Consider the following 14,607-nt stretch of genomic DNA (forward strand, 5'->3'; position numbering starts at 1 on the left):
ACGGTGATATCCGCGCGTTTTTTCTTCTTCTTCCGGGGGCGGGTGAAGCGCTTCCTGTTCTATGGGGGCGGGTGAAGCGCTTCCTGTTCTATGGGGGCGAGTGCTTTCCTTGGCGGTTGCTTGCGTAGAAGAAGAAGCGCTTCCTGTTCTACCGGGAAAAAAGATGGCGGCTGTTTACCGAAGTTGCGAGACCGAAACTTTATGAAAATGAATCGTAATAAAGCGCACCGGGTTATTAGGCGCACTGTCAGCTTTTGAGAAAAATTGTGGTTTTTAGGTGCGCCTTATAGTGCGGAAAATACGGTAAGCTAGTTTTTCTCTTCTTTTTGTCGGTTGAATTTTCAATTATAAAGAGTCAAAATTGAAGATAAACTATGTTTCAAAATGTTATTTTAAATTTTTTCTTGTTTTCTCCTCTTTTAAACCGTTCAATTAAGTGCTTTTTTCATCATTTATTCTCTACAAAAAACCTTCCGTAAAAGGAAAAAAAAATGTACGACGGAATGACAGACAGAAATACCCATTTTTATTTATTTTTTTATTGTAAAAAATAATAAATATTTTAGCTTCTGTTTTTTCGACGAAGAATATTTGTGAAATATTTCTTCAAACTTACTATGATCAAAATTCAAAAAAATTATTCTGGCAAATCTAGAAAATCTGTAGAATCAAATTTAAATCTTATTTCAAAGTATTTTGAATTTCTTTTAAAATTTTTGTTCTGGAAAATCTAGAAGAAATACTGATTTGTCTTTGTTAGAAATATAGCTTGGTCCAATTTGTTAAATATTCTAACAAAGTGCAGATTGGATTTTAACCAATTTAAAAACATGTCATCAAAATTCTAAAACGTATCTTAATCAGGAAAAATTACTAAAATTCTTTTTTTAATTTTTTCAAAAAGATTCAAATAAGCTAGTTTTTCTCTTCTTTTTGTCGGTTGAATTTTCAATTATAAAGAGTCAAAATTGAAGATAAACCATGTTTCAAAATGTTATTTTACATTTTTTCTTGTTTTCTCCTCTTTTAAACCGTTCAATTAAGTGTTTTTTTTCATCATTTATTCTCTACAAAAAACCTTCCGTAAAAGGAAAAAAAAATGTACGACGGAATGACAGACAGAAATACCCATTTTTATTTTTTTTTTATTGTAAAGAATAATCAATATTTTAGCTTCTGTTTTTTTCGACGAAGAATATTTGTGAAATATTTCTTCAAACTTACTATGATTAAAATTCAAAAAAATTATTCTGGCAAATCTAGAAAAATCTGTAGAATCAAATTTAAATCTTATTTCAAAGTATTTTGAATTTCTTTTAAAATTTTTGTTCTGGAAAATCTAGAAGAAATGCTGATTTGTCTTTGTTAGAAATATAGCTTGGTCCAATTTCGTTAAATATTCTAACAAAGTGCAGATTGGATTTTAACCAATTTAAAACATGTCATCAAAATTCTAAAATGTATCTTAATCAGGAAAAATTACTAATGATGTTCCATAAATTATTTTTTTTAATTTTTTCAAAAAGATTCAAATAAGCTAGTTTTTTTTTTCTTTTTGTCGGTTGAATTTTCAATTATAAAGAGTCAAAATTGAAGATAAACTATGTTTCAAAATTTTATTTTAAATCTTTTCTTGTTTTCTCCTCTTTTAAACCGTTCAATTAAGTGGTTTTTTCATCATTTATTCTGTACAAAAAACCTTCCGTAAAAGGAAAAAAAAATGTACGACGGAATGACAGACAGAAATGCCCATTTTTTTATTTTTTTATTGTAAAGAATAATAAATATTTTAGCTTCTGGTTTTTCGACGAAGAATATTTGTGAAATATTTCTTCAAACTTACTATGATTGAAATTAAAAAAAAATATTCTGGCAAATCTAGAAAATCTGTAGAATCAAATTTAAATCTTATTTCAAAGTATTTTGAATTTCTTTTAAAATTTTTGTTCTGGAAAATCTAGAAGAAATACTGATTTGTCTTTGTTAGAAATATAGCTTGGTCCAATTTGTTAAATATTCTAACAAAGTGCAGATTGGATTTTAACCAATTTAAAACATGTCATCAAAATTCTAAAAATGTATCTTAATCAGGAAAAATTACTAATGATGTTCCATAAATTCTTTTTTTTTTTTTTTTTCAAAAAGATTCAAATAAGCTAGTTTTTCTCTTCTTTTTGTCGGTTGAATTTTCAATTATAAAGAGTCAAAATTGAAGATAAACTATGTTTCAAAATTTTATTTTAAATTTTTTCTTGTTTTCTCCTCTTTTAAACCGTTCAATTAAGTGGTTTTTTTCATCATTTATTCTCTACAAAAAACCTTCCGTAAAAGGAAAAAAAAATGTAGGACGGAATGACAGACAGAAATACCCATTTTTTTTTTTTTTTATTGTAAAGAATAATAAATATTTTAGCTTCTGTTTTTTCGACGAAGAATATTTGTGAAATATTTCTTCAAACTTACTATGATTAAAATTCAAAAAAATTATTCTGGCAAATCTAGAAAATCTGTAGAATCAAATTTAAATCTTATTTCAAAGTATTTTGAATTTATTTTAAAATTTTTGTTCAGGAAAATCTAGAAGAAATACTGATTTGTCTTTGTTAGAAATATAGCTTGGTCCAATTTGTTAAATATTCTAACAAAGTGCAGATTGGATTTTAACCAATTTAAAACATGTCATCAAAATTCTAAAATGTATCTTAATCAGGAAAAATTACTAATGATGTTCCATAAATTATGTTTTTAATTTGTTTCAAAAAGATTCAAATAAGCTAGTTTTTCTCTTCTTTTTGTCGGTTGAATTTTCAATTATAAAGAGTCAAAATTGAAGATAAACTATGTTTCAAAATTTTATTTTAAATTTTTTCTTGTTTTCTCCTCTTTTAAACCGTTCAATTAAGTGTTTTTTTCATCATTTATTCTCTACAAAAAAACTTCCGTAAAAGGAAAGAAAAATGTACGACGGAATGACAGACAGAAATACCCATTTTTTTATTTTTTTATTGTAAAGAATAATAAATATTTTAGTTTCTGTTTTTTCGACGAAAAATATTTGTGAAATATTTCTTCAAACTTACTATGATTAAAATTCAAAAAAATTATTCTGGCAAATCTAGAAAAATCTGTAGAATCAAATTTAAATCTTATTTCAAAGTATTTTGAATTTCTTTTAAAATTTTTGTTCTGGAAAATCTAGAAGAAATACTGATTTGTCTTTGTTAGAAATATAGCTTGGTCCAATTTGTTAAATATTCTAACAAAGTGCAGATTGGATTTTAACCAATTTAAAACATGTCATCAAAATTCTAAAAATGTATCTTAATCAGGAAAAATTACTAAAATAATTGTTTTAATTTTTTCAAAAAGATTCAAATAAGCTAGTTTTTCTCTTCTTTTTGTCGGTTGAATTTTCAATTATAAAGAGTCAAAATTGAAATAAACTATGTTTCAATTTTTTTTTATTTTTTTTTTCGTGTTTTCTCCTCTTTTAAACCGTTCAATTAAGTGCTTTTTTCATCATTTATTCTCTACAAAAAACCTTCCGTAAAAGGAAAAAAAAATGTACGACGGAATGACAGACAGAAATACCCATTTTTTTTTATTTTTTATTTTAAAGAATAATAAATATTTTAGCTTCTGTTTTTTTCGACGAAGAATATTTGTGAAATATTTCTTCAAACTTACTATGATTAAAATTCAAAAAAATCATTCTGGCAAATCTAGAAAATCTGTAGAATCAAATTTAAATCTTATTTCAAAGTATTTTGAATTTCTTTTAAAATTTTTGTTCTGGAAAATCTAGAAGAAATACCGATTTGTCTTTGTTATAAATATAGCTCGGTCCAATTTGTTAAATATTCTAACAAAGTGCAGATTGGATTTTAACCAATTTAAAACATGTCATCAAAATTCTAAAATGTATCTTAATCAGGAAAAATTACTAATGATGTTCCATAAATTATGTTTTTAATTTGTTTCAAAAAGATTCAAATAAGCTAGTTTTTCTCTTCTTTTTGTCGGTTGAATTTTCAATTATAAAGAGTCAAAATTGAAGATAAACTATGTTTCAAAATTTTATTTTAAATTTTTTCTTGTTTTCTCCTCTTTTAAACCGTTCAATTAAGTGTTTTTTTCATCATTTATTCTCTACAAAAAAACCTTCCGTAAAAGGAAAAAAAAATGTACGACGGAATGACAGACAGAAATACCCATTTTTTATTTTTTTTTATTTTAAAGAATAATAAATATTTTAGCTTCTGTTTTTTTCGACGAAGAATATTTGTGAAATATTTCTTCAAACTTACTATGATTAAAATTCAAAAAAATCATTGTGGCAAATCTAGAAAATCTGTAGAATCAAATTTAAATCTTATTTCAAAGTATTTTGAATTTCTTTTAAAATTTTTGTTCAGGAAAATCTAGAAGAAATACTGATTTGTCTTTGTTAGAAAAATAGCTTGGTCCAATTTGTTAAATATTCTAGCAAAGTGCAGATTGGATTTTAACCAATTTAAAAACATGTCATCAAAATTCTAAAATGTATCTTAATCAGGAAAAATTACTAATGATGTTCCATAAATTATTTTTTTTAATTTTTTCAAAAAGATTCAAATAAGCTAGTTTTTTTTCTTCTTTTTGTCGGTTGAATTTTGAATTTTAAAGAGTCGAAATTGAAGATAAACTATGTTTCAAAATTGTATTTTAATTTTTTTCGTGTTTTCTCCTCTTTTAAACCGTTCAATTAAGTGTTTTTTTCATCATTTATTCTCTACAAAAAACCTTCCGTAAAAGGAAAAAAAAATGTACGACAGAATGACAGACAGAAATACCCATTTTTTTATTTTTTTATTGTAAAGAATAATAAATATTTTAGCTTCTGTTTTTTTCGACGAAGAATATTTGTGAAATATTTCTTCAAACTTACTATGATTAAAATTCAAAAACATTATTCTGGCAAATCTAGAAAATCTGTAGAATCAAATTTAAATCTTATTTCAAAGTATTTTGAATTTCTTTTAAAATTTTTGTTCTGGAAAATCTCGAAGAAATACTGATTTGTCTTTGTTAGAAATATAGCTTGGTCCAATTTGTTAAATATTCTAACAAAGTGCAGATTGGATTTTAACCAATTTAAAAACATGTCATCAAAATTCTAAAATTTATCTTAATCAGGAAAAATTACTAAAATAATTGTTTTAATTTTTTCAAAAAGATTCAAATAAGCTAGTTTTTCTCTTCTTTTTGTCGGTTGAATTTTCAATTATAAAGAGTCAAAATTGAAGATAAACTATGTTTCAAAATGTTATTTTAAATTTTTTCTTGTTTTCTCCTCTTTTAAACCGTTCAATTAAGTGTTTTTTTTCATCATTTATTCTCTACAAAAAACCTTCCGTAAAAGGAAAAAAAAATGTACGACGGAATGACAGACAGAAATACCCATTTTTTAAATTTTTTATTGTAAAGAATAATAAATATTTTAGCTTCTGTTTTTTTCGACGAAGAATATTTGTGAAATATTTCTTCAAACTTACTATGATTAAAATTCAAAAAAAATATTCTGGCAAATCTAGAAAATCTGTAGAATCAAATTTAAATCTTATTTCAAAGTATTTTGAATTTCTTTTAAAATTTTTGTTCTGGAAAATCTAGAAGAAATACTGATTTGTCTTTGTTAGAAATATAGCTTGGTCCAATTTGTTAAATATTCTAACAAAGTGCAGATTGGATTTTAACCAATTTAAAACATGTCATCAAAATTCTAAAATGTATCTTAATCAGGAAAAATTACTAAAATTATTTTTTTAATTTTTTCAAAAAGATTCAATTAAGCTAGTTTTTCTCTTCTTTTTGTCGGTTGAATTTTCAATTATAAAGAGTCAAAATTGAAGATAAACTATGTTTCAAAATGTTATTTTAAATTTTTTCTTGTTTTCTCCTCTTTTAAACCGTTCAATTAAGTGTTTTTTTTCATCATTTATTCTCTACAAAAAACCTTCCGTAAAAGGAAAAAAAAATGTAGGACGGAATGACAGACAGAAATACCCATTTTTTTTTTTTTTTTTATTGTAAAGAATAATAAATATTTTAGCTTCTGTTTTTTCAACGAAGAATATTTGTGAAATATTTCTTCAAACTTACTATGATTAAAATTCAAAAAAATTATTCTGGCAAATCTAGAAAATCTGTAGAATCAAATTTGAATCTTATTTCAAAGTAATTTGAATTTCTTTTAAAATTTTTGTTCTGGAAAATCTAGAAGAAATGCTGATTCGTCTTTGTTAGAAATATAGCTTGGTCCAATTTGTTAAATATTCTAACAAAGTGCAGATTGGATTTTAACCAATTTAAAACATGTCATCAAAATTCTAAAATGTATCTTAATCAGGAAAAATTACTAACGATGTTCCATAAATTATTTTTTTTAATTTTTTCAAAAAGATTCAAATTAGCTAGTTTTTCTCTTCTTTTTGTCGGTTGAATTTTCAATTATAAAGAGTCAAAATTGAAGATAAACTATGTTTCAAAATTGTATTTTAAATTTTTTCTTGTTTTCTCCTCTTTTAAACCGTTCAATTAAGTGTTTTTTTTCATCATTTATTCTCTACAAAAAATCTTCCGTAAAAGGAAAAAAAATGTACGACGGAATGACAGACATAAATACCCATTTTTTTTATATACAGGTAAAAGCCAGTAAATTAGAATATTTTGAAAAAACTTGATTTATTTCAGTAATTGCATTCAAAAGGTGTAACTTGTACATTATATTTATTCATTGCACACAGACTGATGCATTCAAATGTTTATTTCATTTAATTTTGATGATTTGAAGTGGCAACAAATGAAAATCCAAAATTCCGTGTGTCACAAAATTAGAATATTACTTAAGGCTAATACAAAAAAGGGATTTTTAGAAATGTTGGCCAACTGAAAAGTATGAAAATGAAAAATATGAGCATGTACAATACTCAATACTTGGTTGGAGCTCCTTTTGCCTCAATTACTGCGTTAATGCGGCGTGGCATGGAGTCGATGAGTTTCTGGCACTGCTCAGGTGTTATGAGAGCCCAGGTTGCTCTGATAGTGGCCTTCAACTCTTCTGCGTTTTTGGGTCTGGCATTCTGCATCTTCCTTTTCACAATACCCCACAGATTTTCTATGGGGCTAAGGTCAGGGGAGTTGGCGGGCCAATTTAGAACAGAAATACCATGGTCCGTAAACCAGGCACGGGTAGATTTTGCGCTGTGTGCAGGCGCCAAGTCCTGTTGGAACTTGAAATCTCCATCTCCATAGAGCAGGTCAGCAGCAGGAAGCATGAAGTGCTCTAAAACTTGCTGGTAGACGGCTGCGTTGACCCTGGATCTCAGGAAACAGAGTGGACCGACACCAGCAGATGACATGGCACCCCAAACCATCACCCAACCATGCAAATTTTGCATTTCCTTTGGAAATCGAGGTCCCAGAGTCTGGAGGAAGACAGGAGAGGCACAGGATCCACGTTGCCTGAAGTCTAGTGTAAAGTTTCCACCATCAGTGATGGTTTGGGTTGCCATGTCATCTGCTGGTGTCGGTCCACTCTGTTTCCTGAGATCCAGGGTCAACGCAGCCGTCTACCAGCAAGTTTTAGAGCACTTCATGCTTCCTGCTGCTGACCTGCTCTATGGAGATGGAAATTTCAAGTTCCAACAGGACTTGGCGCCTGCACACAGCGCAAAATCTACCCGTGCCTGGTTTACGGACCATGGTATTTCTGTTCTAAATTGGCCCGCCAACTCCCCTGACCTTAGCCCCATAGAAAATCTGTGGGGTATTGTGAAAAGGAAGATGCAGAATGCCAGACCCAAAAACGCAGAAGAGTTGAAGGCCACTATCAGAGCAACCTGGGCTCTCATAACACCTGAGCAGTGCCAGAAACTCATCGACTCCATGCCACGCCGCATTAACGCAGTAATTGAGGCAAAAGGAGCTCCAACCAAGTATTGAGTATTGTACATGCTCATATTTTTCATTTTCATACTTTTCAGTTGGCCAACATTTCTAAAAATCCCTTTTTTGTATTAGCCTTAAGCAACATTCTAATTTTGTGACACACGGAATTTTGGATTTTCATTTGTTGCCACTTCAAATCATCAAAATTAAATGAAATAAACATTTGAATGCATCAGTCTGTGTGCAATGAATAAATATAATGTACAAGTTACACCTTTTGAATGCAATTACTGAAATAAATCAAGTTTTTCAAAATATTCTAATTTACTGGCTTTTACCTGTATATAAATGTATTTATTTAGCTATTCTTGTTTAAATCACACTTACGTGTAACTTACAAATGACAATATATTTATTTATTTAAGTGTGTATCAAACTGGTAGCCCTTCGCATTAATCAGTACCCAAGAAGTAGTTTTTGGTTTCAAAAAGGTTGGTGACCCCTGTACTAGGGCATCAAATCAGTGTCAGTTGAGTCGGTCCATAGGTTGCCTGTAGGGATTTTTAATGTCCAGCAGATGTCAGTATTTAGTGACACAGTATCGACACAGTATCAATACAGTTTTGCAATGTGTCGAAACGCTTCATGACGCCTCATCAACCCATCACATTAAGTAAAATGTCTCTGCACGGGCATTGATTATGTTTGGAATGATTCTAAAGTGTATGATAAGCATGTTTGACCACAACCCGTAGAGGGCGCCGCTAACGTCATTTGAAAAAAGGACACCCTGCATCATCCCTTTCTTCTCTTTCTTCTCCTCCTTCTTCTTGCCTCCACAGATCAACAACACCCGGATGCTTTTTTTTTTTTTTTTTTACCCTCCCAGCAGGTCTTCCAGGAGCGGCAGTTTGGGGGGAGGGAAGTGAGGGAGGGACGTGGAGGTCGGGTCGAGAGTGTGTTGTTGGGGGATTATCGATGCAATCAAGTAGATGTAGGTCAGCTCACATTAGAGTCCTAAACTGATCCATTCTCACCAGAGCGTTTTATTTAATCTCAATTTTCTCTTTTTTTTGTTTCTTCCCGCACCTGTTTTTCTTTCGTTCTTTCTTCCTTCCCTGTCTATTTGGATCTCTGTCTGTCTCCCGTCTCTTTCCGACGCGTGAATAGAAGTGGATCAAAAAGGTAAAGATAACAACCACGGCTCGTCCCTTCCTCCCTTCCTCGTCCTCCTCGTCTCCCTTCCCCGCCATGATCCCTCCTAAACCTTGTCTTGTGGTCATGAGACTCCCTCCTTTTGTTTGTTTCTTCTCTCTATAACCAACACAACCTCTAAAGCCCTTCTAGATGTCCACCTGACGGCACCAGATTCAAAAACAGAACAATGAGAGATAAACCCGGAGATGAATACATTTCTTTCCTCTGATGGCGTTCTCTCGTCTCATCCTCTCCCACTCACGTCAAGTGTGGTTTTTTTTCTTTTTCATTTCTTCCCCACGCAGACCAAAGACAGAATCCTCTTCTTCTGTCGTCCCATTTCTCTCGATTACTTGCTCTCTTTCTCCATGCTTTCTATCTTTTGGTTGTTTGTTGTTTAAGCTCAGGCACGGTAACAGGCTAAGCTTCCAAAGATCCCACTTCCAGGTTCTCATGGTCCTCCCCTCATTAGTACCTCCTCCTAAAGGCCATGTCTACACTAAGCCGGGTAAGCCCTTAAACGGATAATTATTTAGCCTAAGCCCCGTTTCAGCCACACTAAACCAGCGTTTAATTTTTTACACGTCGTCTATTTCTTGAATCTCCGGCTCTTAGCTTTGTATGGACTCATTGATTGTTTACAAACCGAGTTCGGAGAGGAAGTGACGCCAGAAAGACCGCGCCCCACACAGGAAGTGACGTCACAATAAAGCGGTTTCGTAACTCGGAGGTAACCACTGGAAATATGGAGGCGAGTCATCCAGAGTCTCCTTCTTCTACATGTACAGACGTTTGTGGAAATCACACATGAATACCTTAAGAGAAAGCCATTGCAGCTATTTGGGATACAACGCTTCTCAGACGGCGAGAGAACTTTCCAATGTCCGATTGAAGCTATTTGGGATACAACACTTCTCAGACGGCGAGAGAACTTTCCAATGTCCGATTGCAGCTATTTGGGATACAACACTTCTCGGACGGCGAGAGAACTTTCCAATGTCCGATTGCAGCTATTTGGGATACAACACTTCTCAGACGGCGAGAGAACTTTCCAATGTCCGATTGCAGCTATCTGGGATACAACACTTCTCGGACGGCGAGAGAACTTTCCAACGTCCGATTGCAATGTCCGATTGTAGCTATCTGGGATACAACACTTCTCAAACGGCGAGAGAACTTTCCAACGTACGATTGCAATGTCCGATTGCAGCTATCTGGGATACAACACTTCTCAGCCGGAGAGAGAACTTTCCAATGTCCGATTGCAGCTATTTGGGATACAACACTTCTCGGACAGCGAGAGAACTTTCCAACGTCCGATTGCAATGTCCGATTGCAGCTATCTGGGATACAACACTTCTCAGCCGGCAAGAGAACTTTCCAATGTCTGATTGCAGCTATTTGGGATACAACACTTCTCGGACGGCGAGAGAACTTTCCAATGTCCGGTTGCAGCTATTTGGGATACAACACTTCTCAGACGGCAAGAGTACTTTCCAACGTCCGATTGCGATGTCCAATTGCAGCTATCTGGCATACAACACTTCTCGGACGGCGAGAGAACTTTCCAATGTCCGATTGTAATGTCCGATTGCAGCTATCTGGGATATAACACTTCTCGGACGGCGAGAGAACTTTCCAATGTCCAATTGCAATGTCCGATTGCAGCTATCTGGGATACAACACTTCTCGGACGGCGAGAGAACTTTCCAATGTCCGATTGCAGCTATCTGGGATACAACACTTCTCGGACGGCGAGAGAACTTTCCAATGTCCGATTGCAATGTCCGATTGCAGCTATCTGGGATACAACACTTCTCGGACGGCAAGAGAACTTTCCAATGTACGATTGCAGCTATTTGGGATACAACACTTCTCGGACGGCAAGAGAACTTTCCAACATCCGATTGCAATGTCCGATTGCAGCTATCTGGCATACAAAACTTCTCGGACGGCGAGAGAACTTTCCAATGTCCGATTGCAATGTCCGATTGCAGCTATCTGGGATACAACACTTCTCAGACGGCGAGAGAACTTTCCAATGTCCGATTACAGCTATCTGGGATACAACACTTCTCGGACGGCGAGAGAACTTTCCAATGTCCGATTGCAGCTATCTGGGATACAACACTTCTCAGACGGCAAGAGAACTTTCCAATGTCCGATTGCAGCTGTCTGGGATACAACATTTCTCAGACGGCAAGAGAACTTTTCAATGTCCGATTGCAGCTATCTGGGATACAACACTTCTCAGACGGCAAGAGAACTTTCCAATTTCAGCTGTGATTCTACTTTCCGAAAAACTACGTCCATTTGTCGAAAAAGAGACAATGAGAATGCGGGCTCCTGTGGATGTGATAAAAAAATGGTAGCGTGTGCTTTGTATTACCTGGCCGTCGAGGGAAGACTACGGAAAACGGCGATAACTGTATCAGTTATTGTTCGCCATGTACTCAACGTCTAGGTCCAGACTATATAAAGTCCCCAAAAAGGAATGGACAATGAAGGTGAAGGCGAAAGAGTTACACGGTGGCATTGTTGTAAGTGGACACGGATACGTTTAGGTGGGATTTACCCTGGATAACATTAGCCGGCTTAGTGTAAACGGGGCCTGAATCAGCTTTTATTTGGATCTTTCTCATGTTCCCTCCATTGGTTTATCTCTCAGACCACATCCGGCCCTTTCGTTCTGCGTTCTTTTTTGCCATCATACACCCCTTTGCCCCTCCTCCATCCAGCCTGGGCACGGCTCCAAAGAGGGAGAAGGAGTGCATCCCTACTCCGGTTCCTTGTAACGTCCTCTTAAATGCGGCCGGGCCTCGACCTTAAGAGCCTTAATCAGCCCGCCAGACACCTCAATCATTAGAAATCTACAGGAAATAGTCCCAGTCCGTCTCTTAGGCCCTTGGCCGAGAGTTTCCATAAGTGGTAGGGTTCAAAAATATCCCCTAAGATTCCAGGGATGTCCTGATTAGGAGATTTTTGTATTCTTGAAGAGCTTTTAAGGAGATTGCTATCGTCTATCAGCAGGACTGCCTCTCCCTAAACGCAGATCACGGGCTGTGTGTGAATGAACCCAATTAAAATCAATGTGTTTTCTTCAAAATCTTTAAAACGAAGAGTTGTCATATTTTCATATTCCGGGTATTCCTTATAAAACATGTTTGTGGCATGAGGCCGTTTGCATTTTATTAATTTTGTTCATTAACTTTAAGAAATTGCAGTTTTTGTGTCATGGACCCAATTAGTCCCTATTGAATCTTCTATGAACTTTTAAATCTTAGCGTCTTTTACATCTGATGTCATCTCTCACATCTGATGCCACTTTGACTGTCAATACTGTCCCACTTCCACATCTGGTGTCAGCAGTCTCACCACCCAGGAAGAGGAAATATCTGATCCCCTAAAGACTGACAGAAAGCTAACGAGGTAATTCCAAATACTGTAAAATCTGGAACTTTTTACACTCTTGTGGCTAACTCTATGGATGTAAAAACCATGCCAGGTGCATTGTACAGGTTGTTATGTTTGACCTGTAAGTTTTGTGTTGTGTCTTCATTGACAGTCAAAGTTGCATCAGATATGTAAGTGGGACAGTATTGACAGTCAAAGTTGCATCAGATGTGTAAGTGGGGCAGTATGTACAGTCAAAGTTGCATCAGATGTGTTAGTGGGACAGTATTGACAATCAAAGTTGCATCAGATGTGTAAGTGATACAGTATTGACGGTCAAAGTTGCGTCTGATGTGTGAGTGGGACAGTATTGACAGTCAAAGTTGCATTATATGTGTAAGTGGGACAGTATTGACAGTCAAAGCTGCATCAGATGTGTAAGTGCGACAGTATTGACAGTCAAAGTTGCATCAGATGTGTAAGTGGGACAGTATTGGCAATCAAAGTTGCATCAGATGTGTAAATGGGACAGTATTGACAGTCAAAGTTGCATCAGATGTGTAAGTGGGACAGTATTAACAGTCAAAGTTGCGTCTGATGTGTAAGTGGGACAGTATTGACAGTCAAAGTTGCATCGGGTGTGTGAGTGGGACAGTATTGACAGTCAAAGATGCATCAGATGTGTAAGTGGGACAGTATTGACAGTTAAAGTTGCATCAGATGTGTAAGTGGGACAGTATTGGCAATCAAAGTTGCATCAGATGTGTAAGTGGGACAGTATTGACAGTCAAAGTTGCATCAGATGTGTAAGTGGGACAGTATTGGCGGTCAAAGTTGCATCAGATGTGTAAGTGGGACAGTTTTGACAGTCGAAGTTGCATCAGATGTGTGTGGGACAGTATTGACAGTCAAATTTGCATCAGATGTGCAAGTGGACAGTATTGACAGTCAAAGTTGCATCAGATGTGTAAGTGGGACGGTATGTACAGTCAAAGTTGCATCAGATGTGTTAGTGGGACAGTATTGACAGTCAAAGTTGCATCAGATGTGTAAGTGGGACAGTATTGACAGTCAAAGTTGCGTCTGATGTGTAAGTGGGACAGTATTAGCAGTCAAAGTTGCATCAGATGTGTAAGTGGGACAGCATTGACAGTTAAAGTTGCATCAGATGTGTAAGTGGGACAGTATTGACAGTTAAAGTTGCATCAAATGTGTAAGTGGGACAGTATTGACGGTCAAAGTTGCATCAGATGCGTAAGTGGGACAGTATTGACAATCAAAGTTGCATCAGGTGTGTAAGTGAGACAGTATTTACAGTCAAAGTTGCGTCAGATGTGTAAGTGGGACAGTATTGACAGTTAAAGTTGCATCAAATGTGTAAGTGGGACAGCATTAGCAGTCAAAGTTGCATCAGATGTGTAAGTGGGACAGTATTGACAGTCAAAGTTGCATCAGATGTGTTAGTGGGACAGTATTGACAGTCAAAGTTGCGTCAGATGTGTAAGTGGGACAGTATTGACGGTCAAAGTTGCGTCAGATGTGTAAGTGGGACAGTATTGGCAGTCAAAGTTGCATCAGATGTGTAAGTGAGACAGTATTGGCAGTCAAAGTTGCATCAGATGTGTAAGTGAGACAGTATTGGCAGTCAAAGTTGCATCAGATGTGTAAGTGGGACAGTATTGACAGTCAAAGTTGCGTCAGATGTGTAAGTGGGACAGTATTGACAGTCAAAGTTGCGTCAGATGTGTAAGTGGGACAGTATTGGCAGTCAAAATTGCGTCTGATGTGTAAGTGGGACAGTATTGATAGTCAAAGTTGCATCAGGTGTGTAGTGGGAAATATTCACCGTCAAAGTTGCATCAGATGTGTAAGTGGGACAGTATTGACAGTCAAAGTTGCATCAGATGTGTAAGTGGGACAGTATTGACAGTCAAAGTTGAATCAAATGTGTAAGTGGGACAGTATTGACAGTCAAAGTTGCGTCAGATGTGTAAGTGGGACAGTATTGACAGTCAAAGTTGCATCAGATGTGTAAGTGAGACAGTATTGGCAGTCAAAGTTGCATCAGATGTGTAAGTGGGACAGTAT

General features: G+C 34.8%; 1 protein-coding gene across 5 annotated transcripts in view; it reads left to right on the forward strand.

Annotated features, from left to right (window-relative positions):
- The window catches only part of adgrl1a (adhesion G protein-coupled receptor L1a), a 562,743-nt gene that overhangs the window by 390,524 nt on the left and 157,612 nt on the right, over positions 1-14,607 (forward strand). The window contains exon 1 of one of the 5 annotated variants that reach the window (XM_061982079.1): positions 8,973-9,114. The exons of the other annotated variants lie outside the window; for them this stretch is intronic. The gene's annotated coding sequence lies outside the window, so the exon portion shown is untranslated. Of the gene's footprint in view, positions 1-8,972; positions 9,115-14,607 lie in introns of those variants that run through there. 5 annotated transcript variants of the gene reach the window in all.

This window comes from Nerophis lumbriciformis, linkage group LG24 (assembly GCF_033978685.3).
Source record: "Nerophis lumbriciformis linkage group LG24, RoL_Nlum_v2.1, whole genome shotgun sequence".
Taxonomy (NCBI): domain Eukaryota; kingdom Metazoa; phylum Chordata; class Actinopteri; order Syngnathiformes; family Syngnathidae; genus Nerophis; species Nerophis lumbriciformis.